Source organism: Numida meleagris, chromosome 4 (genome assembly GCF_002078875.1).
Source record: "Numida meleagris isolate 19003 breed g44 Domestic line chromosome 4, NumMel1.0, whole genome shotgun sequence".
Classification (NCBI taxonomy): domain Eukaryota; kingdom Metazoa; phylum Chordata; class Aves; order Galliformes; family Numididae; genus Numida; species Numida meleagris.
The window spans coordinates 23,662,312-23,688,179 of record NC_034412.1 but is presented as its reverse complement, the minus strand read 5'-3'; the positions used below and the strand labels follow the sequence as shown (position 1 = coordinate 23,688,179).

Genomic DNA, 25,868 nt, shown 5'->3' with positions numbered 1-25,868 from the left:
AAACCTTTTTGTCATTGGACAATCTTCATAAGAATTGCCATAGATGTGCAGCCTGCTGCCCAGCTTCTGAGCTCTGTAGCCCTGTTGCTTTGTGGGATACAGGCATTAAGTTCAGCGTGACCATATTCATCTGCTCACACACATATTTCCCGGAGCAGTCAGTCCTCAGCAAGAAGCAACAAAGCATCCCTCTGGACTGTCAGAGGCTGGTTTTCTGTGTGGATTTTTTGTTTGGTTTTGTTTGGTTAGGTGATTTTTTGGGTTTTGTTGTTTTTGTTAAGAAAGATATAATGGTGTTTTCAGCAGCAAGAGAGATTCTTGGTTTTTTTCCCCTTCAACTGTGGGATTTGAAGGGGTGAGGTAAAAGAGCATGGTTCGCTCTTTGCTTTCATTTTCATCTCCTTCAGCAGATAATGGAATGACATCTATGTCACTCCAGTGCCAAACACTTGACTTAAGTAGCAACATTACTGAAAAGAAAAAAGGTTTATGCCATCCCGCACAGCATGTTTGAATTACAGCAGAATGTTGACTTGTATTTCTAAATTTTGGCAGGAAATGCATTATTAGAAACCTTGTCCAAAGACTCTGTAAAGGCCCAGATTACTTATACTGGCAAGGAACTCTGGAGAGGTCATCATGCTTCCATCAAACGGTGACAGCCTCTCTGTATGTTTTGCCAGTTGTTGCCTCTTGCCTCTCACACTGACACTTCAAGAGAGCAGTCAGTGTGCACTGAATGGGAGCATGGAGGTGGAAACAAAATAGAGCAGCGTTTTTAATTCCAGCACAGTCTATTTTGGCATGCAGCATGCTGCCTTTTCCATGGGGGATTTGTGCATTCTGTGGAGTGTAGTTGGGCTGGATTAAAACTAAGTATTTGCAACTTTATTTGTAGTGTCCGTGGTATGAGTCCTTTAGCTGTGTGGATATGCATGTAATGACTGAAATTGTTGTGAAGCTTTTCTGCATGGTCCTGTCTACAAGCAGCTCAAACTATGTACAGAGGTCAGTGGTGTTAGTGACAACATTCATGTTCTCCTGCTGAACTACGTCCTGATGTCAGTCGTTCTGTCAGGACCCAAGGACAGAAACTGCTTCAGAAACACCTCCAGGTAAATTGAGAGGAACCTCATATATTTGAGTCTGCTACTGACTACTCCTTAGTTAGAAACATTTATTTCTGTTGTTGCTAAGCTGTTAAAAAGAAATGCAGGCGTGGGAATTAGTTTACACACCATTTGAACCTTACATATAAATGCTACAAATAAACCCACCATGCTAAACAGAAATCAGATGTGTAATTCTGTTGGAGGTGTTCAGATACCTTGAATATCTTTGAATATCTTTTCTGCAGGTGATGTGCCTGTTGAGAATTTAGAGCTTTTGTTCCCTGTCTTCTGTTGAAGGTTTTTTCTCTCCTTATCTGTATTCCATGATTTCATTTTTCAGGAGTTACGTTCCTACTTTCAAATGTTTATCTTGCTACCAGTTGTAACTCCAGCCTTGAAAAGGGGCTGTTCTACAGATCTCCTGCAGGACCTCACTGCAGAGCAGACCTGATTCATCTGCAGCTTTTCCAGTTAAACATGAGTTAAAGTACTCAGAGCTGACCTAAGCCAGTCATGATCTGAAGTAGGAGACTAGGTTAAAACCATTCAGGCTAAGTATCTAACAGTACATTACAAGATCCCAGATAATTCTTCAGCAAATTGGCATGAAACAACACAAGTCTGTTAAGTAAAACTCTTGCCACCCTTCAGAACTGAACGGCTGTGTGTGAACTGTCTGTTGGCAATGGTCCTGGAGCCTCGCTAATTCCTGAGCTATGCCCAAAATTTGTTTGGGAGGACATTGACCAGCGTGGGCCAGAATCACACCAAGGACCAGTGATGGGAACAGTGCAACAGAGGAATGTTTTTTAGGTGACGTAATCCAAGTGTGTTGCTTAACACCCCCCCTCCTCCTTCCCCTTGCTTTGTGGTGTCCATTGTCTGCAGTACATATTTAAGGGATTTACAAGGGGGTTGCCCTATTATCTTTTCTCTTCACTTTATCCTATGCTGCCATGTGGCTGGCAATCTGCAGAGAGACTAGTCAGTAAAGGAAAGACCCATCTGTTGGAAATTGGAGACATGTAAAGAGAAGCAGGGATTAGTATTTCCTCTCACTTTCTGGCTCCACCTTTACCCGGAAGGAAAATTAGCAGATTGTAGAGATTCTAGAAAAAACTTGAGACTAGGGTTTGAGGTTTGATTGTAAAGGAAATAAGTGCTGCACAAAGGAGCAAAGTTAGCATTACCTTCTGCAGTCCAGAACCATTTATTTTCCCCAAAAGCTTTGAATGATTCTTTGCTGTTCTTTCTTACCCAAGTTCAGGAGGGACAGACCAGGCCTTCTCCATGTCCAGATGGCCGCAAGTTGGGCAGTGCTGGTCTTTCTGGAAAACAACACAGTGGCACAGTCTTCAAGTAAAATGACAATAGGGCATGAGAACCCATGAAGAGCTGCTGCCACTGCTTCACTTTGCTGAAATGGATTTTTGGAACAGGGAAGCAGGAATAGGGAAGTTGTTTGCTGGTTGTCAAACTGCTTGCAGTGCTCAGGGATAGGAAGCTGGCCTGTGGTTTCCCTGGGCTTTTGTTTTCCCATTTCAAGGAGGAAGAAGATTGCTTTATGCCCTGCTCTGTGGGCAGCATCTGTATGATCAGTTCTCAGTGCACAGCCTCGCAGCTCCAAGAACTGTACCATGTGCAGGGCTGCAGAGTGCCCCTTTCTGCCCCATCCTCCAGCCTCCCAGGAAGCCCAGATGAATTTCACTTGGTCAGCCCAGGGCAGGAGCTCCATGTTTCCACTGCCAATTTCTCTGTATTTCAATACCTGCCCTTTGGTTTTGTTTTGGAAATAACTAGCAATGCCTTTTATTTTAAGCAAGCCTGCCCAAGCAGCACTCGCAGATTGGTAATTGCAGAGCCGCTTCTCCCAGAAGTGTTCTGACGAGATACAGTGCAGCATGTTGGTGTGGATTGCAAGCCGTTTTCTCGGAACATGATATTTACATTGTTTAATTCAAGTTCACATTTAACTAGCCCAAAGTTGGGCATGAGTTAGCTGAAGTCAATGAAATCACCTTGCTGTAAAGAAGGAAGGAATAGGAGTTGATGTAAAAGGAATGTCATTGAATCACTGAATTCCATTTGTCCCAGTGTACATGTCATAGAATTTAGTTCTGGATCTTTCCTTTTGTGCCCATCTCGTCAAGGAGGCAGTGAGGAGTGAGGCTGCCTGGCACCATGTGGCTGCACAGCTGGCACCTGCCAAGTTACTGATTTTCCAAAGCTGTGCCCAGCGCAGTATTTAATGGCATTCAGTGTTCAGTGCAAGTACACAGTAAAAATCCACTACATTTATTTTTATTTCTAAGTCATAAAAAGAAAAGTAGGCACATTATATGCCCTGCATATATAGAACATATATAAAGTTGTGTTTAAATGGAAAACGGGAGTAGCTTTCCCGGTCATCATGGTTGTCTTATGGTTGTTCACTCCTCACTTGCAGAAGACTGACAGTCCTAAAACAAGCAGGGAGGGAGCAGGAGAAGTGTTCCTGACAGAAGCAGCAGCACGTTGCCTGCAGCCATGTCTTGTTGTAAATGCAGTCTAGTCATTTGTTGTCAGTGGAACAACATTACCATATCACCCTCGGCTAATATTTTGATAACCAAATGAGTGAATATGTGCAGGCTATGAAATGAGCAGAAACATCTACAGTTTGCCTCCTGGAGGGAAAAGAGGCAGGAGGACTCATCCATCGCCTCTAACAGAGCATCCAGGGACTCACCCACACCACGAGTGCTGTGCTGGGTTCACCTGGGGGTGCTCAGCTCCATCCATAAGATGGGATGAAACCTTCTTGTCTGGGTGTTATCACACTGGCACCTCTATGGCTGTGTCTCTGAGGACAGGTATTTCCCAGGCTCCATCAGAGCAACCTGCTGGGCTCCATTTTAAAGACTTCTTTTGCCTCGGGCGGCTTGCTGCAATTGCTGGGCTTTGCTCCTCCATCTATGAAAAAAAGGTGATAGTGGGCAAAAAAAATGAAAGTATTTATTTCATCCTTCATTTTGAAACTGAGTTGAGAGTGGCTCTCAGTGAGTACTAAGGCTGTATGCTGTGTCCCAGACTGTAGCTGCACACCACACAGCTCTGTTGTCTGCTCTCAGAAGCAGCAAAACAGGGGTCCTGGAGGCCTGGGTATGGCCTTGTGGTAGACAGAGCGAGGATGTTTTGTTCCCAAAGATGACAAAAGGCATGCTGCTTGTCTCAGATGTCTCAGATGTCTCAGAGTCTCTATGACGATTTATAGATTATCTTTTTTAAATGAGGTCAAAATATTCTTTGTGTTGTGTGATACAACAAATTGCAGAGCATAGTAGTGACAGAGGTGCCAACAGACCTAATTCTTACAGGCACTGAGTCTGGGCTTATTTCACCTTTTCAAGCTTTGCATGCAATATTAAAAATGAATGTTTCATCTTAGTTTCTTAAAAAGTTAAGTAAATGGAATGTAGAAAACAATAAATTGTAGAGCCGAGGAATATGGCGATAACATGACAATTTCTTGGATAGAGCTATAATTAGGACTGGTTCTTAGAGTGCTCTTTTTTCAAGTTCATATTCAAATTCTCCTGAGCATCTCCTATCTTTTTATTTCTGTAGTTTTCTGGAGTATTTGCTGCTTGGAAATGTACACTAATAGTGAGTTGCAAGAGATATTTCAATTTCCATTTGAACTGCATTTACTCACTTAAGAAACCCCAGTAAATAGTTATAAACCTTGAGACGATGGAGATGTGTTTCGCTTCACCAGAGCCTGTTTCACAAGCAGACAGCAGCCAAGGTATGTTATTTTGGTGACAGTGTCCTTTTCTGTGCTGAAGCCATGCATAGAGGAAGAGGAAATGTGATGCTGGCTTTTTCTCACTTGGGCTGTTGTGTCAGCTTCCTTTCAAAGCAGTTGTTTGCACGGAAAGCTGTGATTGTCGCTGTTTGTGTGATTGTCTAAAAGGAATTCTAGCACATGTTATCGCCACGCTGTTGTGTGCTACATAATTAAAATTCCTATCTTTATCAAGTATGTGTGACAAACTTGGTGGCCTTTTATGATGGAGTTACAGCATCAATGGATAAAGGAAGAGCAACTGACGTCATCTACCTGGGCTTGTGCAAAGCATTTGACACTGTCCTGCATGACGTCCTGGTCACCAAATTAGAGAAAAATTGATTTGATGGATGGACCACTCACTGGATAAGGAATTGGCTGGATGGTTGCTCTCAGAGAGTGCAGTCAGCGGCTAAATGTCTAAGTGGAGACTGGTGACCAGTAGTGTTCTTCAGGGATTGGCGTTGAGACCAGTGTTATTTTACATCTTCGTAGGTAACATGGACAGTGGGATTGAGTGCACCCTCAGCAAATTTGTAGATGACACCAAGCTTAGTGGTGCAGTTGACACCCTACAGGGAAGGGGTGCCATCCAGAGGGACCTGGACAGGCTTGAGAGGTGGGCCCATGCCAACCTCATGAAGTTCAACAAGGCCAAGTGCAAGGTCCTGCACCTGGATTGGGGCAATCTCAAACGCAGATACAGGTTGGGCAGAGAATGGCTTGAGAGCAGCCCTGAGGAGAAGGATTTGGGGGTGTTGGTTGATTCAACGTGAACCGGCAGTGTGCACTTGCAGCCCAGAAGGCCAACCGTATCGTGGGTTGCATCAAGAGAAGCGTGCCCAGCAGGTTGAGGGAGGTGATTCTGCCCCTCTACTCCTCTATCGTGAGACCCCACCTGCAGTACTGTGTCTAGTTCTGGAGCCCCCAACACAAGAAGGACATGTAGTTCTTAGAGCAGGTTCAGAGGAGGGCCACAAAGATGATCAGAGGGCTGGAGCACCTCCCCCTTGAGGACAGGCTGACAGAGCTGGGGCTCTTCAGCCTGGAGAAGAAGGCTTCAAGGAGACCTTACAGCGGCCTTCCAGGACCCAAAGGGGCCTACAGGAAAGCTGGGGAGGGACTTTTTGAAAACGTGGATGGTGACAGGATGAGGGGAAATGGCTTTAAACTGGAAGAGGGTAGATTTAGACTAGATATTAGGAAGAAATTCTTTCCTGTGAGGGTGGTGAGACACTGGAACAGGCTGCCCAGTGAGGCTGTGGATGCCCCCTCCCTGGAAGCAGTCAAGGCCAGGCTGGATGGGGCTGTGAGCAACCTGGTCTAGAGGAAGGTGTCCCTGCCTATAGCAGGGGGTTGAAACTAGGGGATCTTAAAGGTCCCTTCCAACACAAACCATTCTATCATTCTATGATTGTGAGTGATTTATTGGGATGGGCTTTTAAATAATGAATGAGCCGCAGTAAGCAAGCAATGAGATGTTTGGGGATAGAACCATTTGGGAGCCGTGACTTGTTTTGCTCTGTGTGAGGTATGGATTCCTTAATGAAAAACCAAGTCCAAAATAAAATCGCATAACAAAAAATATGTACCTGAAATAATTTAGTGTCGGCTGAAAAAACACCTTTATCTTCTCTTTCTGCAATGAAACGGATGAGCTGATGTGACTTAGTGACATATGAATGCAGAAGATAGCTCAGCAGAGACCGTGTTGCTGCAGTTATCAGTACCTTTAGGGGTGATGGTGTTTGGGGGCAGAAGCCCTGCTGGCAGAAGGCTGCTGTTTGGTTGTAGTGTTAGATGAGGTCTCTCACCGCAGCATGTTAACAGTGACGTTCAGCTACTTTTGTAACAGCAGATATTCTGTAGGAATGCTTCAGAACTGTAAATACATAGGAGTTTAGTGACCACAAGAGATGACTAGTGCTGGAACTTACCCAGCTCTTATCTGGAGTGGTGTTTTTCTACCATTTGATGTGCCACCCGGTAAGAATCACGTTGAAGGGGAGAGAAACAGTGGTCACAGGAGGAGGTGCATCACTGTTTTGGCACACCGTGGTGACAGTAAAGGGTTGTTGTCAATATTGAAGAAAAGATGTAAAAGAAAGGGGAAATTCTGTCACATTGGATTAAAAAAAACAAAACATATAACTGGGAGGGATCATAGGTTGATGGAGGACAGTAAAAATGTCTGAGACTTCTTACAGAGAAAATGCCTCTGTGGATCTCGTTTTCCTGGAATTTCTGTCTCACAAACCCACCCCTGATCCCCTGGTTACTGTAGTGTGCCTTTGGCTGCTTGGATGTGTCCCTTGATCAGTTCTTCAGTGCAGTGCTGAAAATGATTGAATTGGGTGTCATGTATCATAAAAACATAAAAACCATCAATACACTGCTCCAGGAAGGGCAGCCAGGCCCCAGCAGTAGGTGTGTGAGCCACCTCATGAGTCAAACAGAAACATTTTCTACGATTTGCTCAGCAATTTGGGATGAGTAATACCTTTGATGTAGTGGGAATGACGATCTGTCGACGGTTTACGGGCGTTAGGCCCGATTCCGTGACAAAGGGGACGGGGGACCCAAGGGCCCACGTCCCGGGAAAAGGGGAAAGGGGAAAAGGGTAGGGAGATGGCCCTGAGAGCAAAGAACAGCGGCAACAATCTGAGGAGAAACAAACTAATTTACTAAATAAAATATCGGAATGCAAAACAACACACTATAATACAATATAATTACAATTTAAGCTGATAAATTCAATACAGAGAGAGAGAATGTCCCAAAATCAAGGTAGGCCTTACTCTACTACCGACGATAAGGCGGCTGGAGAGCGAGGTGCTGCCAAGACGAGAGACGGCGGAAAAAAAGGGACGAGGTCTCGTGATCTGCAAGTTTTTATACTGCGAGCTTTTATCTTTTCCCTCCAGCTGGAAAATGGTAACAGAGGAGCAAAGTGCCGTGGGGACTGTAGTAGTCCTTCTCTTCTGAGAACCAGGTACATTCACTACATGATGTTATGATGTGGAATACCAATAACCGAAAATCATAAAACCATGACACGATCTTTGTGAGGTTGTTAATACTGATTAGCCACTGCTCAGAGAAAAAGGAGGGCTTCTATGGTTCTAGAGATTAGGAAAGAGGGGGTGACTTACAGTTTCAGCTGAACTACCTAGGTCTCTCCAAAAGTAATGCCTCCAATTTATTTCCATTTCCATGGAAACTACAACAGATACAAAGAGGACAGTAAGACTGTTTGATAGAGCAAATTCTCAGCTACAAAACACTGTTTTTGAACGTAATCACCACCATTAGCTGTGCATTTTTGCCAGCAATGAACAAGAGTTGCATGCCGCACTTGTACATATTGTACCACTGGAGGTGACCACTGTCACTGTCACCACTGCTGAAGCACGCTGCCTGTGCTCCATCCACTGGTTGGTCTCCAGCAATGTTCAGCAAGTGTTGATGGTTGTCACTAGGTGCCATTTTTTCTGCATGGAGGAATTCAATCCTACCCCTTTTCTCCATCCGCACTTCCACATCAGCTGCCATTCTGTCAGACTGCCCCTCCACTGCCATCTGTCACACAGCAACAACACATAACGGGATATTGGTGTGAAGGCTCAACCTCTGCTGCCATCCCACCAACATCCACATCTGATGCCATGGGCCAGCATCATAAACTAGGAGACATTACCTTTGGAGCAGCCCAGGGTGTTGTTTTTCTTCTTACCCTCAGCAGACATTAAACTGTTTTGTAGGCAGGAGATGCTAGACCTGTCTGAACAAGAACATATGCATTTTTAACTGTTCTATTCAGCATTACAGAAGTTTAATATATTAATTTTTTTACCCGTGATAATATCTTCCTGACTGTCCAAAATGAGTGCACTTTGTACACAGAAGTTTCTTTATAATAACGTTGGTAATTTTTACAACAGATGTTGGCATTAAAAGTAGCTAACCCTCTCTTCTGCACCCACAAGCTGCCTCTTGGAGGACATACGTTGCTTTGGGGTAGCTGCATCCATGAGCTGCCTGCCTGGAACATGGCACTTCCAAGGGTGTGGGAGCAGATGTGAACTCCCGGGGCTACCAAGAGGATCAGAAGAAATAGCAGCCAGCCAGTAGCAAATTTACTGCGTTCTTGCAGACTCTCAGGAAGTGTGGTTCATCTTTGATAAGCACATCTCTGCAAAAGATCGTGGGAGGTAGAAAATACAGGAATCTAAGCACCCATTTGACTTAACATTTTCTGCATGATAAGTGATTTCCTACAAGTAATAAAAACCCAGAGCAGCTTCTGAGGGAACTGCAGTCTTCACTGTCCAGAGCAAAGTGGAGTCCTGGCTCTGATTTGATTTGCTTTGGAGTGTTGCAGTGAAATGGAAAAGGATGTGCCCGTGTTTATAACTTAAAAAAAAATTACAAAGTTATGTCTAACTTCAGAGACTTTCTTGCCAAATGCTTCAGTTTTGAGGAAGAAGTCAGCAGGTTTGCCAGTAAAAGTTTTAAGAAAGCATGTGCACATGACCATAGAGGCAAGAGGTGCCTTTTAACTTGGATTCTGCAACTGCTGTAACCCAGTATAGCTTTAACTTGCTCCCCTGAGTGTTTTTTGCTTGTTTATCATCACTGGCAGTGGGCAGGAGTCACGAAGAATCTTGCAGGCACAGGTTGCAAAAGGCATTGCAGACTGATTGCAAACCACCTTGGATACAAGCCTGAAACCTGCTGAGATACTCAGTGCTGAGACTTTGCTTACAGAGTGGTAAATGTTGCAAGCAGCACAGCTCAGCTGTCCCCTTTGACCAAAATTCTCTGCAGCTCTGCTGGACCCAGCAGGGAGCAGATGACTGAGCATGGGCTGGCTTTTCCAGAGGAAAAGTCATGCTGCTGCCTACACCAAAAAAAAGAAGAGAGAAAAGAAATGCATTCCGTCCAGGTGCTGGCCTTGCTCACGACATCTGGCCCTAATTTTGTGTTTCCACAGCAGTTAATTTGTTGTGTTGCTTTCTGGGATGTGAACAAATTTCCTAACTGTCATTCAGCAAACATAAATATTAGTCTTCAGGCTGAACCTGCCTGTAGTTACCGAGGGTATTCTCCTCCACAGGTATGATGGGACCTTCTTAAACTCCAGTTTCTCATGTTCTCCAAGGGTGGTTTAAGGCACTTTCTGAGCAAGGCATTATTTGGATGCCCTGCAGTAGTTGCAAGCATTATGAGGAGCCGTCTCCAAAGCAGCCTGCAGCTTGCCAGACTTTGCCTGTGCATGGCCGGCTATATTTTGCAGGCTGTCTGGACCTGAATCTAAAAGTGTCTTCTGATGTAGGTTTTCATGTCTAAATAGAGGAGGAATGGAGTCCAGGCTGCGTGTAGTTGGGGTGAAGGCCCGATGGCCAATGCTGCTGCTCCCAGCCAGCTGTGGGCTGCTCACGCCCTCGGCTCCATGGTGCTGTGGCAGTGCAGCGGGTGAGTCAGAGCTCTCGCTGCAAGACAGCTTCCTGCTCATGGCACTGATCTTCGTCCGATGAGTACTGGCCCTTAGGCCTGTCTGCTGCAGGGTTTCTCTGAAGCGAGAGGAAGGGCAAAAAACTAATCAGCCTGAGCAGGAATGCAAACAAACCGTCATGCGTTGAATCATAGCGGCAGAGTGGGAATCATAAATCAGGGACACAGTGACGGGGTGGTTGCAGGAAGCACAGATGAGCAGGAAAGGTTGGGCTTTTCTTTTACAAGTACTTCAGCTGCTCACCGACCCTGCACATGCCAAGGTTTTGTGTAGGGTGTGACAAAGAGAAACCCAAAATGATGCAGAATGAAATCAGCGTGGTGTAGATTTCCTTCTGCACCCTTCTAATGGTGTCTTCTCAAAAACATGTGACATGTCTTTTTAACCACATTACACTCAGTAATGTGCACAAACCACTGTGCCTGCCTGGTTGCACTTGCAGGTGGATACAGGGTGCTCTGAGGGATGCTTGTGCTTCTTTCCTTGTGTTTCTTTCCCTTGCTGCATCTCAAGAGCGAAAAAAGACCACCATATGATGGAGTCCTTTTTCCAGAAAATAAATCAAGTCAAGAGAAAGAAGTACGTAACATAGCTTTTTTGTTCATGTAGATACAGCTGAGATACCTCTTCATTTCTTCCTTGGGCAAGCAAGGGAAAAATTGGAAAGCTCATTGTTGTATTTCTAGACGTATTGCCTTCAACACAGCTTTGTGCTTGGAGTCACAGCCATGAGAATTTAGTAGTCAAGGACTGAATCACAAAAATGTTTGTTTTAAAGGATATGTGTGCTCACAAGTATCCATTTTTCTGTGGTTTATTGGTTATTTGAATCTTAAGTATTTTTCTCCTTTTAATCTTTTCTCTTTTTTCTTTGATGACTCATTCTTAATTTTTACAGTGAACTTTCCTTCTAGTTGACTAATCCAAAATTGACCTATTGATGGAGTGGCACCTGGGAATTAAAGATTGCTAGGACATATATTCTGTTCTATTCTAGTTTTGTGAAGCCTTGGGCTTCTGACACAAGCCTTATATCTTATGTTTTTAATATATCTGTAATCTAATCATAGAATGGCCTGAGTTGAAAAGGACCATAATGATCATAAAGAAATGTCCCTTAACCTGAGACGCAATCATTTCCACAACTCTACTGTGAGTTTCTCCAAGTCAGGCAATCTCATTTGTTAGCCCCTAGTCTTGTACCACCCTGAAGTTCAAGGGGCTTTCCTGAGGTTGAGAAGAACGCACTGCAAAGCTCCCCAGCTCCTTGCACAGGAAGAGGCTCTGGACTCGGAGTTCACCTTTTTGGGGGCAAACTAACCCTGTAGAAGTTTGTTGCTTAGCATTGCAACACATGCATTATACTCTGCTGAGAGCAATGTTGTTGTTGCAAAGTTCCTTCAGTCTTTTCTTCTCAGTACATTTGCTCTGTAAACAGTCTGTAAAGACTTGAAGTGTTGTTGGTTTTTTTAAATTTTTTATTATTTTCTTTAAAGCTCTTTGATTTGCCATCTTTGTAGTTCAAGGGCTTGGCCTTATTGCTGGGAGGTGACCTGTTAATATTCTGAAAACTGGAGTTTTTTTAAAAGGATCGATGCCTTCAACATGTAAAAAGAAAAAAAAAAACCTTTGCATTAGTCCATTTTAACAGCCAAGGCAATTTTCCACATGGTGGCTTTATGGAAATGTGTTGCAGCTCTTGCCAACCATGACCAGAACATTACAGGAAATGTATTTTCATGGAAGATTTGCTGCAATTGCCAACTGGAGAAGGGAGGGGAACAGGGGTTTGTTCTGTTAATGGACAACTGCGTGAATCCCTTCTGTTAAATTAAATTGGTTTGCACTTTCCACCAGTGCTTGTTCCATGCTGAAAGCAATTGTCACTGTTACGCTGTTTCCCTCTGTAAGGACCCCCAAGTGTGCTGGTTTGGCATGGCACCTTCTGCTGGTTTGGGGTGACCAACAGACGCAGTCAGGCTGGGTGATTCCAGCAATGCAAACAATCGGAACACTTCCACAGAGAGCCTCCATTAGAACTGGAACTAATAGAAATTGGCTTTGCAGCCTCAGTCCTGATAGGTGGTAGCGTTTTACATGATTTACGGTAGTGCTGAATGAGAGCAAAGTGCTACAGATACTACTGCACGTGCGTGAGTTTGAGCATGCGATGAGTCTCTAGAAGTAGATATAGAAGTTTATCATGAAGGTCTGAAGGGCTGGGTGTTTTTGATGGGTTGTGAGTGTATGTTTGGATAGTTGTTACAGCTCGAAGATTGATACTTCCCAAGTAGAAGCAGCAATGATGAGTGGCCTTGTTCATACATGATAACGCTATCTATGCTGGGAACATATGATTGCTTGCAGGAAAAGGCACTGCATGACTGATTCCCCTGTGGTAAATACTTGAATTCCAGTAGGTCCATTATCAGTTCCATTTGAGATATTTTCCAGCCCTCATGGCATACATAGGAAATGAGAACAAAAGCTAAACAGAAGAGAATGGAGATCAAGTGGAGAACACAGGTACCCTGCCTTCAAGTAAATTCCTTGCTACTCTCATCCCGCAGATGGTACTGGAGACAGGCACACCTCTTAAACTCATATAGGGTCTCACAGGCTTCTGCGTTCATTTGCTTGTTCTGCGACACAATTTCATTCTTCTCTTGTAAGGAGTACTTATGAATGAGCTCTGTACATTCATACTGACCTCATCAGTGGATAGGCAACTCCATTTAAGCATGAAGATTTTACTTGAATTGGCAGATCTTATTATAAAAACAAATATATGAGAAGGATTTGCTCTCTGAGAGTTGAGTTATGCCAAACTGGGGGAGGGGGTAAACCAATCGAGATGGTAAAAATAGTGTTTGTAATAATATTTTTTGAGAGGTTGAGGTTTCAATAGTGATGTGCAGAATTTTCAGTGATTGGGTTGGTTTTGCTTTGAATTTACTCTAAAAGAAAGTTTTAATGTCTACCATGTGATGTTTGCAATTACACAAGTAGGGAAAGAGGAAATGGTGAAGTAAGGTTAATTGGATTAAATTACCCTGAACATACAATAGATGTATTCCTTGACAAGTTGCCAAGCTGTGTGTTAGAAAATTCCTTCATTATTGGCCCTCTAATTTCCCATTGGCAAAAAGGAGGAGTTGCCCACATTTGCCACTGAGCAGAAGAGCTTGACTGATCACTTGGAGTGTACACTTTGGGAAGGTGCTGGTTTATACCCAGAGCATGCACTGGACAAAAATGCACTTCACATTTTGGTTTTAATTTTTATGTTGTCAGCAGCATTATAGCAGCATTGCCCAGCACAGCTTATTCTCCTATACCTGTTGTGTCTTCATGCTGAATTTTGCTACATGGAGAGAAGCACTGCAGGAAACTGGAGGAAGTCAGGAGGAGGGAGTATGGTGGAGAAGTGGCGCTGTGGGAGAAATGGGTCTGCTCTGCTTCCTCTTGGTGACAAAACTGACGAAGTGGAAGGTGCACCATATATGTAAAGCTGCCTTGTAAAGCTATTGGTGATGCGACTGTGAGAATACGATAGGTCTCTGACTACTTCTGTAGCATTTTGATTGTGGAACCCTGAAAAATAGTCATAAAACTCATGAAAATGCAAAAATAATTTAGTTCAGAGCTTAGCTGTGGGGTTTGAACCTAAGGCTGGCACATCAGTATCTTGTCCTGCATGCCTTGTGTCCCAGCCCCCATCGCTGCTTACCTTCTGGACAGAGGTACGTGCAAGAAACAACCTCGCCAAATGTGGCCTTTTGAAGCAATGGAGAAGGGGATGAAGAGAGGGAAGAATGCAAAAATAAAAACTTCAGTCCTCTCTATACAGGAGATACAGGGACTGAAGCCTGGACGTGCGCTGTAGGATTCCTGCTCTTTGCCTTTCCTTATCCGTGGGTAGCCATTCTTTGTGTAGGTAACAGTCCAGACTAGTTAGTGGAAAACCCAGGGTTCGATAAAGCAGTCAAATGAGACACAGTGAAATAGTGCAATCATTTTACAAACCAACACTGCCATCAATGACTGTTTCCACCTGACTAGAGCAGTTTCTGTGGTAGATTGAATATGACATGCCATCTTGTATCCCAAAGACAGAGTTATTAAGCTAACGTACCGTGCATGAGTCCTTAACGCAGCAGCACCAGAGGACTGTTAAGTATTCCCTGGGACAGGAAGGAATGCAGGCATTCTGAAGAAAATTGAGTTCTCTTTTGCCAGCTGACTTAAAAACTTGATGAAAAATTGCACGTGTGGTAGTTGACTTGCTGGTGCTGCTCTGCAGTCCAGCATTCCTCACCAGACTGGGAATGGCTTTCTCTTGGAAGTGAAAAATAATAGGCTGAAGGCAGTTCTAGAAGTTGCTTCCTGTTTTTTATCAGTGTTTTACAAAGAGAATTGAGTTTATAAAAGAGACATGCGTTGATTCAGAAAAATTCCATCTGGCTCCTTGCCTCTTAAATTATAAGAAATTATTCAACAAGCGGATGTTTTGGTTCTGAAATAGCAGCCCTTCTGATCAGCAGTTCTCTGCTCTGAAAAGAACCACAGCCTCAAACACACCTGACATGGCTGCAAGAAGGAGCAGTTGTACTTGGGGCTTGGATACAGGGTCTGCTTGTGGCATGAGCAGGTGAGGCTGTGCTTTACCTGGACCTTATCCTTTTGGTCTTCTTAAGCAATTGCGTATGTAACGTGCCCTCCTAAGCACCCACTGAACAGCCTCTTGGGACAGGAATGTCTGTGGTGGTGGTCTGTGAAGCCATGATCCAGAAAAACACATCATTTGTGTAACTGGTGTTCATTCTCATAGAGGTTACAGTATAAGCTGGCAAAATGCAAAGTTGACATCTTCCTGCAATCTAAACCACATCCATTCCCTGTCCTGGATACAGAGGAAGGTCCTGTGTTGCTAGAGGTTGTGATGGAGCAGTAATAGGAAAACGCCTCATCGGCCACTATATAGCATTGAAGATATAAGAGAATTTGTTCTCTTCATTCTTTCTGATTCATTGCTTGATCACAGATCATCCTGTCTGTTGTTCATGTAATAGAGAAGCCTGCTTTCCTGAAACAGCTGAGTGCCTGTGGAAGTTGGGTTTAAACGGGGCTATTTCACAGGTCGCTTGGTTCTCTGCCTTCTCATAAGCACTTTGCTTGCTGGGTGTTTGTGTGTGCCGCTGAACAGCTATTGCTTTCAAAGAGAAAAAGAGTAAGAAACAAAGAGGAAAACCAGCTCTTGGTTGCTGTACACTGCAGTGAAGTGCCCCTGGTCAGCCAGCATCACCTTTCTTCCTGCTGGGCTGGGGCCCAAGCCCTCCAGCTGTCCTGCAGTGCGCTGCTGGGAGTGAAAGCCATGGATCCACTGTGCTTATACAAGTGGGAATGCTGCACCGCACGAGGCCGTCAGCTGTCCGCTGCCTTTTATTCCTTTAAGGAAAAAGAAAAATAAGCTTTTATTGGTAACTATGACAAAATAGTGTGTAGTCTTTACTGGTTTTTTTTGACTGCTTTGTGCTAATAGAAATAAAATACTGAGAGACGGTGTTTCTTGCAGCTTCATTCCTTGTTTGAGACATGCAAACAATACGGGTCAGCAGACTGGTGTTGGTGCTTGATCAGGTATCCTGGTGCCAGGTTCTTACCAAGGAGACAATATCCCCACTTCTATTTCAGTGTGTTACGTACTAGTGCAGTCAGCCTCCTGCAGACTGAAAGGCAGAGATCTGGCGCAGACAGTGTTGCTGAGGCACCAATGAAGGGAAAGTTGAATTGACCACATTGAGCTATTTCCTTTGGCCATGAAAACACCGGTAGGTTCAGGGTTGCTGACCAGAGGTACGTCTTTCTGCCCAGGGCACTGCTGTGGCCCTTCCAATCAGAACTCAGCGGTGAGATATGATATTTGGGGTTATAAATTAACTCTGCTTAGAAACACTGTCAGTGTTACTGGAGCCCAGCAGCGTGCAGCCTGGAAAGCATGGCGGGGACTTGTGTGGTACATTTAAGATCTGGGGCAATCATGTCCACAGCGAATAGAGGAATTTCCTGGGTGTTCTTCCAGCATTAGGCACCTTTCCTAAATGCAGTAGGAAACCACAAATGGATCGTTCACCTTTACTGCAAACAGCAAATGAAATAGAAAGCTTCACTGAGTTTTGTTTTCCGTCCTTCAAGCAGCAGCTGAATTGCAATTATACTCTGAGTTTTGTTTTTTTTTTTATATTATTAGCAGGAAAAAAAAGTTATTTCTTCTTGTTACAGCATTAGTGATTCAAAGATGAAAATGAAAATGTTTGTTTATTTTCCTTACAGAGGTTGTGTTCTTGATTCTGCTTGCATTGCTGTCAGTGGCAGAGCTCCTGTTGCTTTCCATGAGACCAACCCGGTCTGCTTGTCTGCTTGCAGAGCAGGAGATGCTGTGATCTGCGTGCTTTGTGACAGCAAAGAGTGCTCAAAGCCAACGGATTGAAAAACAGCCCACAAAAATGTGGAAAAACATTACGAAAACATGTATCTATCATATCTGTGGGCCTGGTAATAATTTTAGGGGAAGTAAACAATGCCAGTGGACTTGGAAAACATGCAGTGTGCAGTAAAAAAATACCAGATTGTTAGAAAACTCTTCCCTGAGGGAAGAAGTCTCCCTTTTAGAAATAATTATCTCGTATAGAGCTAATATCTTAAAAACATTTCTGAAGCATAAAGCAAGAGGTCTGCAGCTTTGTCATGGTATCGCTGAGTGTGGTTGTAGCTGAGCTGTGTGGGTGTCCTGGTTTGACAAAGTCTGTGCGTGCTGCTGGGCTCGCGGGTGCGATCAGGGCAGGAGGATGGGGCTGCAGCTGTGTCCAGATGTGGGGGCCCTAGGTTGGACCCCGATCAGCCAGACCCAGCCATGCCTCCTTGTGCTCACAGCTTACTCGTGTAAATGGGATTGGTGAGCTGAAGGCTGGCCCACACCAAGTAGGAAACAGGGAGTGGTGAGTGCGTTCTGAGTTGGTACCCGCGCTGCACTAGCAGGCACAAGTAGAGCTAATTCTGTTCATGTCTCAGCTGAGCCAAAGTTGACACAGTCCTCCTCTGTTTGGTGAATAATCGCCAAAAGAAAAGTAATCTGTCTGTCTTTTCTGATTAAAAACAACAACAGGAAGTGATCGTGAGCACCCTTGAAATAGAACACATACATATGAGAATACATACTTATGCACGAACATGTACAATAGGAGTCAGTGCTTCTTGGAGAACTGGGAGGTCCTCTGTCTGCAGGGTTGGGTTCTTTCCGTTATCATTTTCCCTCTCTACTGAGGAAGCTGTAAGACAGAAATCTGTACCGTCAAACATGACTCCTGTCACACCTGGAAAGAAAAGTGGTGCCCAAGGACAGGGTGGTGAAATGCCGCCCGGTGGAAGACAACATCTCCATGGTGCCCCATCATGGGCCCTCCCCAGCCCTTGGGCCAGCCGCTCCCCAGGCAGGGCTGGCTGTGACCGCATAGCCTGTAAGGTTCTCAGACTGACAACAAGACAAACCGATTTCCCTGATATGGTGTACCAAACCAAGGCCCTGTTTTTAATTATGTATTTGTCTTAATGGTCAGCCTGTACATTTGTGGCATTCCTCTTTGGATCTGAAGAAAAACTGACTGGAGAAATTGGGAAGCAAAGCGTGTTTGGCAGGGAGTTTGTTTTGGAAGGACTTTGTCCTGCTGCCTGTTTAGTTCACCATTGGTTGAAAGCATCAGGAGAGGAGATGCAGCTCTGGGATCTTTGCTTTCAACTTGAAAAACAAATACTTGCATGATTTTAATCTGCTTTTCACTGGATTTTTCTCAAAAAAAAAAAAAATCCTGTATGGATCTCTTGGGGTTTCAGTGACATCAGAAGATCTCCCAGGGCAGACATCTTCAGATGAGTTCACAAAGCCACGCAGCTTTCAGGTCACGCACTCCTCTGTTTAATCCTGTTGTAATTTTTAGAAATTTGCACTGCCCACTTTATTCCACTGAATCTGTGGCACTATTGTAATCAGTATCAGTTTCTTTTCCTCGTTTGTGTTGTTTTTGACTAATTGCCTGTTTTCACATTGTTTTCAGTTGGGATGAGTTAACACCAGGGCGTGTTGGTCCTCAGCATGCCAACAATAAGCAATTTTCACTGTGTCAAAGGTGAGACAGTAAAAGCTGAGGGTTCAAGACTGCCCCTCAGTGTTCTTCCTCCTCGTCCTCTCCTGTGCAGCTGCAGCCCTCCAGGTGAGCGGGGTGAGGTGCTGTGTCAGGGACAGGGCTGCAGGGTGGGCTGCTTGCAGCTGGGCAGCACCGGGCAGCACCCACTTTGCACTGCTATGCCTGGTGCACAGTGCCTGCATCTTACCTAGAAGTGCAAGCAGGTTGTTGTACAGCTCACCCTCTGCTGTTACCTCTGCTTTATGGTTTACAGATTTCTTTAACTACAAAGAAACTTCAACTGGCTTGTGCACTTTGTTTACATTCATTTTCATCTCATACGGTATTACCACTGTCTTGGATCAAGTGATTGGGGATCAGCTTTGAAACAATATTGCTGAAAGAAGCTGACTTAAAAAGAGCTCTGATAAACAAATACATTTATTTCTCTAACCTGCGTCACTGATTTTTACACGCAGTCCTGCAGACGTCTGCTTCAGTACAGCTGGGAGAGACCACAGTGTGATGGTGAAGCGTGGAAGGAGAAGTCTTGGTTGATTTTTCTCCTCCTACACCCAGTGCTTTCAGTTGCTGTAAAGCTGCTACATCCCAGGAGCAGTAACATTGTGTTTGTTCCAAAGCAGTGCGCTAGGAGCTGGTGCAGCGCTGCTTGTACATCTGGTTCTGCGGGAGCACAGAGCGCCCCAGTGACAGGTCAGGCAAGCTGAGCACCTCACCGGACATGCTCTTTGCTGCTGCTATTGATCTTCACAGAGTACCAGCAGTACGCACACTTTGCATTGCATCTTTCACCTAGGCACATCACCACGGTAAAATCTGCAAGCCCAGCCATACCCACAAGGCTCTTGGTTTCATCACTGTGCATTTTTTGCCACCTTCCCAGCCTCTCTGTAAGCCACCCTGGTGATGGCAGGCAGCAGGGCAGTGGGTGCTGCTTCCCCTTTCTGCCATTTTCCTTTGCCCATGGAGTTTAAAATGTCCTCACGTTCTGGCCGTGTTGTTGGTCCTTGCACGTGGCGTTACTGCTGGCACAGCAGGTAGAGCTGGAGGGCTGCTCCTAGCAGTGTGCGACTGTAAAGGAGATGATACAGGTCATCCCAAACAAGGCATTTTTTCTATTGACTTTGTGAACTTCTTACTCTTCTGCAGAGATTCTGTAGCATTTGAGAGCTATTCATCTGTTGTTTAGTATTTAAAATTCTGTGCATCTTGGCATGTAGAACTGCTTTTTTTTTTTGGTTCCTTTTCTTTCACTCGGATTATCTTTGTTGGTGATCTGTATATGAATAGTCTAACCAAGAAAAAGGTGTTATATATTAAAGGAGATGGGGAAGGATCAGTGATGCTGTAGAAGAATAATTAGCCTTTCCCCCCCCCCCGCTGCCCTGAATTGAATTTTCATTCTGTGTAGTATTGGCTTTTAACAGTTTATTGAAAATGAGATTTAAGAAAGCCTGACTGTCTCCAACAGGCTAATCAGTCAGCTGCTAATTGCCTTGAACTGCTCCAAGCCACTCACTAATAGACTTCCTGTTGTTGGTCCATCCCTGTTGATAAGATAGGTAATCTCTTCTGGTATTTGGGCTAAGGTATGCGCTAATGGCACTTCTCGGGGTGTGAAGACCCTGAGATATCCCTATACAAAGCTCCCATTCAATCCTGCCTTGGTGTTTTTGTGCTGGGATCCTGCTTGTCCTTTCTGCTCGGACACACAGTGCACACCAGTTTTCCATACTGCAGTTTTGCTTACTTCGGTTGCATGTGATGTAGAGATATAGATAGAGCGTTCACTGTATGGAGCTGAAGTGTAGAGAGCTCCCTAAAAGCCTGTAATCGGCCATGAAATATATGAATATAAAAATGGACCATCACAGATGGACATTATTAACAAATGAGTTAATACCAGTGAAGCATGAAAGGGAAGGGAAAGTGGAGTGGGTGATATTGCTTCTGTGTAAGAATTAGTCTCTAAAAATAAGGCTCTGAGCTCATCTTGCACATGGCTGCACACTGTGGATCCACAAGCAAGCCGTGCCCCCTGCTCTGCTGGGACTGCTTGTCACATCACACTGGGGGGAGATGCAGCCAAAATACTGATACAGACAACACTGACCGTAGGAAGCATCTCTGGGGTCTGTGGGTGCAGTCTGAGCGAGTGAGGGTGCTTGCAGTTCTGCCGTGAGCTCTGCGGCGGGCAGCCAGCTCATGGCTTCTTTCTGTGCAGCATTCTGGTTCTAACCTGGATGGGAAGGCTGCAGCTTTCCTCCTCCTCCTCTTTTGTACACAAACTTCATAGGCCAAGAGATTATTGCCAGGAGATGGGAAAAATGAGTTCTTCTTCAAAGTCTTAGGAGAAAAAGGGGAAAAGGATTATATTAGTATGTTGCTGTGAGTTCTACACATCTCTCCCACTCGTAGCATTGACAGTTTTCAGGACTTTTGGCTTACTGAATGGCAAGCTGCCTCTGGGGCAGTGGGGAAACACCACCAGCCAGGGAATAAAGGCTTGTCCTAGCAATGGATAGGCACTTCAGCATCACTTAGTCCTAAAAATGACACAAGAACTTGAGAGAAAATATGCCACCTTGATGGTCTGTTTCCACTTCCCTCCTGGGGTTGTAGAAATCATCTTTAAAGATTTGTATATATATATATATATATATATATATATTCCACATGGTAGATACGAAATTTCTGATATATTAATACGTGCAGTGTATAATGTAAAAATGATTTACTGAAAGACAGTTGTAACCTGTTTCAGGAACTCAGTAGAGAGTGTAGATCTCAGAGAGTGTGTAGTTTACATGTAGATCTCAGAGAGAGCGTAGCCTGATTAATCAAACAGGCCAGAAAATGAACTCATCACAGCAGGTTTATCTGGAGAAAGATGACAGATAAGTGGAAAATAAGTAGCAAAAGCTCCTAGGGCTATTGGGGGAAAAAAGTGTTCTAGTGAAGGGAGGTCTCAAGTAAGTGCCCACTTGCTTTTTCTTTCTTGAAGCTCCCTGTGTCTGCTGCCTTAGGCTCTAAGACAAAGATGGCTGGCTGATAATATCCTTCACCAGAGTCTGTTAAGCAGCCAGCCAAAACATTTAAACATTATTGAAAAGTGAAGGACTGGACAACAGAAACCAGAAGCTGCCCTGAAGGAATGGCCTTGAGTTTGCGATTCATTTTTTCCCAGTTACTATTCTTTCTAAGATCACAGTTGCCATGATCTGTGCTTTTATAAGGACTCTTAGGCTCAACCTTTTATTGAATTTGTCACTATTACGGTGCTTTGCTGGAGGATTTAGCCCTCACGAGCCTGCCCAGATGGATTCCACGGGTGTAAGATAAGGCCCCAGATCTCCTGAGCTGGCAGTGCCCACTGCACTTCATGCTGTTACAGGCCTTTTGGGGAAAGTTGTTTGTGTCAGTATTCTTCCTGAGCACAGATGCTGTAAACACATTGCATAAATGGCAAAGTGATCTAATTCCACTTGTGCTGGCTCTGATTTTGCAGTTTAAACAGCTCCAGGTTGTGGCTGTGTCCTTGCTGCAAGCGGGGGATGAGGTGGCTCCTCCTCTAATGCTGGCAGTTCGCTGTCATCACAAGTTGGGGCCCCAAAGATTGGGACAGGCCCTGATGGTTCATGTCAGCGTGCCTGAGGATATCAGTGCTGACCCAGGCTGTGCTGTAGCTTCAGACCTCAGGTGTATTAACTTGGAATATCTCTATCACTGCACAAGCCAGTCAGCTTGCTGTACTCAGTATTATATTCCCAAATTTCACATTATTGATCAAGTACATATTTAGACTTGTGTGTGCAGATTTATTTTTGTATATATGTATAGATGAAAGAAATTGGTATGGAGGGAAAAACTCAAATAGAATGCAATACAAAAGGTTTTTAAGATGGTAAACAGTGCAGTTTATTACCTTTTTTCTGTTCACAGCTCTTGTGTTTTACATCATCCTTCTTCATTTTCTCCAGAATTTTCTGCCTGAGAATTTTCTGAATTAGTCTGAGCTTAGACCCGGTCTGTGCCATTTTAGGCTGCATAGGAGCCCAGGCAGCACTGAATGAGTCCTTTAGAGGACTAGGGTAGGTAGGAATGAGTTTGCATCCTTGATCTCATAGTCCCTGCTGCTACCAGCAGGAGATAGCATCACTCTTGACCTCAGCTAGGAATTATTTGATTTTCAGATTTACATAGGAGGTATTTTTGCCTTAAGCACTCTCCTGCAGCCCTGGGCACAGGAAAGGAGTGCCCTGTCTGCTTTGCAGTCCATCTCAGCAGACCGTCCTCCTCTCAGAGGTCAGCTGGCCTCAATGCCATCAGCAAAAGGACAAAGAACACTTGCTGCCCTCCTGTCCCTGCTTTGCTGTTCAGCTTTGCCTACTGGTAGAACAGAAATGAGAATAAGCCTGCCCGATTTCAAACAGCAAAAAGAGAAGGCAGAGAAGTGGTCAATGTGTGTGTGCCTCCAAGCCTCGTGGCTGGGTTTTCAGTGGAGGTGGCTCAGGAGCAGCTGTGCACCCCGCAGCATAGCCCTCCTGCTGGGGACAGGGAGCTGAGGCCATCCTTTGTCTGTCTGCATCTCTGAGCTTCAGCCCTGGTCTCTGGTGGGGATTTAAAGAGAAATCAAAACCCAAATTGGATTTCAGTTGTCAGAACTGTGCTCTGCTGGGAAAGAGTGCCCATGTGAGGTACCAGGGTGAGTGATAACTCATTCTTAGTTCATTTTCAAAAGCAAATCAAATCATGCTTTGTAGAAGGGTGCAGTTTGGACTCGAACACATCAGGTGCCCTTTCTAACTAAATATCGAAACCTAGTAAGAATGTTTGTTTTCAATTTAGGAGTTACGCACTTCATAAACATGCCATATGAATACTTCCCAAATAGCCAAGTTGCCTGTCCTTTCATTTTTCCTAGCTGACATATTAGCACCCATCTGATTGTTTCTCTCTACAACAAGCTAGACATTGCAAGGCTGACTGAAATTCCTGGCTCCGGCTTTGGGAGCTTGGTGCTTAGGAAACCACAATGGATTTCTGAGGAATCCCCATTGACAAGATATCTCCATGGCAAGCTTCCAGAAGAAACAGTATGATTGAGGTGATCTGCAGAGGGAATATTCTCTGGATCTCCTTGGAGATCTCCAAGTATACTTACACCAGTGAATTGGGAAAGATTTATATTGTCTAGACCACCAGCTTCTGATGAAATCATCACTGCACGTGAAAGGAGAGAGGCCAGCCGGGCTGCTGGGGAAGGGTGGCTCCAGGGAGACTTGAGTTCAGGTTTCATCTGTCAGGCTGGGAAACCAGGAAGCTATTATTTCATTAATCATCCATCAAAATATGCTTGCATATTATGTGGACTCCAGTGTTTATAAAAGGAAATTATCCGTTTAATGAGTAATAGAAACAGAGGAGTAGAGGGGAGAGAAAGCGACTCCTGTGTCCATTAAGACAAATTTCCTTGCGGAGAAGAGCCTTCCATTTCCCAGAAAGATTCCTCTGCAAATGAAAGCATATACTTAGTGCTCTTGCTGTGTTACTGAAGAAAGACTGCATATGTATACTTTATGTATATTAGAATAACTGTGCGGTAGGTGTAGAATATGATTAGATGTGATTTAGTTGTAAATATATAAGCTTTTTAAAAATGAGGGACCATTTTAGTATGGACTGTAGTAGGTGGATTATCTTTACCTTTGTTCATGTAGCAAAAGGCCCCACAATGCCAAATGAGCCCCTTCAGTCCATGGCATTCTTCCTCTGTTTCCCACTGCCTATATCTTTAGTGTAGTTATTTCTGAAATCTCTTAATGCAAATATTGTTATGAACATGCTGGACCTTTAGCAGTGTAAGGTAGAAAGGTGTGAAAAAGCAAATCATTCTGCAGGCTTCTGTACTGCCTTCTGGGGTGGAGGCAGAGCTAGGCTGTCTGCAAAAGTTGTGTTTGCTTGTAACAGGAGCTTTACTGATTGCAGTAATAGGAAGGGGCAGCAGCGCTGAGTAGACAGGAATAAAGAAATTTTAGACTAGAATAAAGCACTTTAGCCCTGATGGACAGATTAGCCATAGGGAAGTGGGACTACCTTTCTTAGACACAAGGTCACTGATTCAAACGGTAGAATAGAGCCATTGCGTTGACTCCTACACATGCTTGGAAAATGTTGAGTCTAAGCAACCAATTAACACATCCAACTGTTGTTCATCAGGAAAGTACACCATTTGCTTGCTCTTGGCATCTGCTACAATTCCCTTCAAAAGTCACTAACAGCAGGATCCCAAATCCTTGTTGGAGAAAGATGGGACAGTGGGATAAAAGAGGTAAGGGAAAAACAGGCAAGGTAGAACTAGTGTGAACCACAACCACGTTTATATCTGCATAATTTCTCTTCTTTCTAGAGTTAATTGCTTAATTGCATTTGCCTCTTTGCAAGATACAGGCTGTTTTCTTCACAAGTACACAAGCACACTGATACTCCACAAGTATACTCCACACTTGTGGAGTATCAGTGTGCAGAAGCCAAGAGTTGGTAGAAAGCTGTACGGAAAATCAGTTCAGCCCACTGAGGATAGTTTGTACCTGTCTTATCCTTACTGCATGTTTGCCCCGGGGATAAATAATACAGCTTTGGGAACAAGGAATGAATTGGCGCTCGCTGGGTGTGGTGCTACTTACGTTGCATCATCTTTGCTCATCATTTGTAGGCCCTATGAACTCCAGAACTGTATTGGTATGAAAATAAAAGTCTTTGCCGTGGTTGTGTTCCCACAATTTCAAGTGATTTAATCTGATTTCCAGCTTTTGCACTTGAGTTCCTCCAATCATAGGTTACTGTTACATTTGAGAGACTCTGCAAAATCTAATTTTCCAGAGGAGTTTGCCAGAGTTTCTGTTCCAAAGTTATTTCGGAGGGGTGGGGTAGATGTAGTAATTCCAATTGGTGCATTTGAATTTGGGTTAATATATAGCACTCTGCTTTTTCCACATTAATTTTTAACAGCTGATTTGTTATGCAAAATTTGTTGTAGCAATGGAGGGTAAAAAGAGTAGCTGTAGAGAAATGGCAGAGACACATGCTTCCACAGGCACTTAGTCACTTGTGATTTTTAGAATTGCCAAACAGCCCTAGTCCAGGGAGAGAATAACCTAATGAGCATAAGTTGGGCTGATAATTGCATGTAGCCACATACTTGTAAGTCT

The 25,868-nt window shown here is 44.2% G+C and overlaps 1 protein-coding gene across 1 annotated transcript in view; it reads left to right on the top strand.

Annotated features, from left to right (window-relative positions):
- Positions 1-25,868, top strand: part of HS6ST1 (heparan sulfate 6-O-sulfotransferase 1) — a 170,789-nt gene that overhangs the window by 15,067 nt on the left and 129,854 nt on the right. The gene's annotated exons all lie outside the window — the stretch shown is intronic.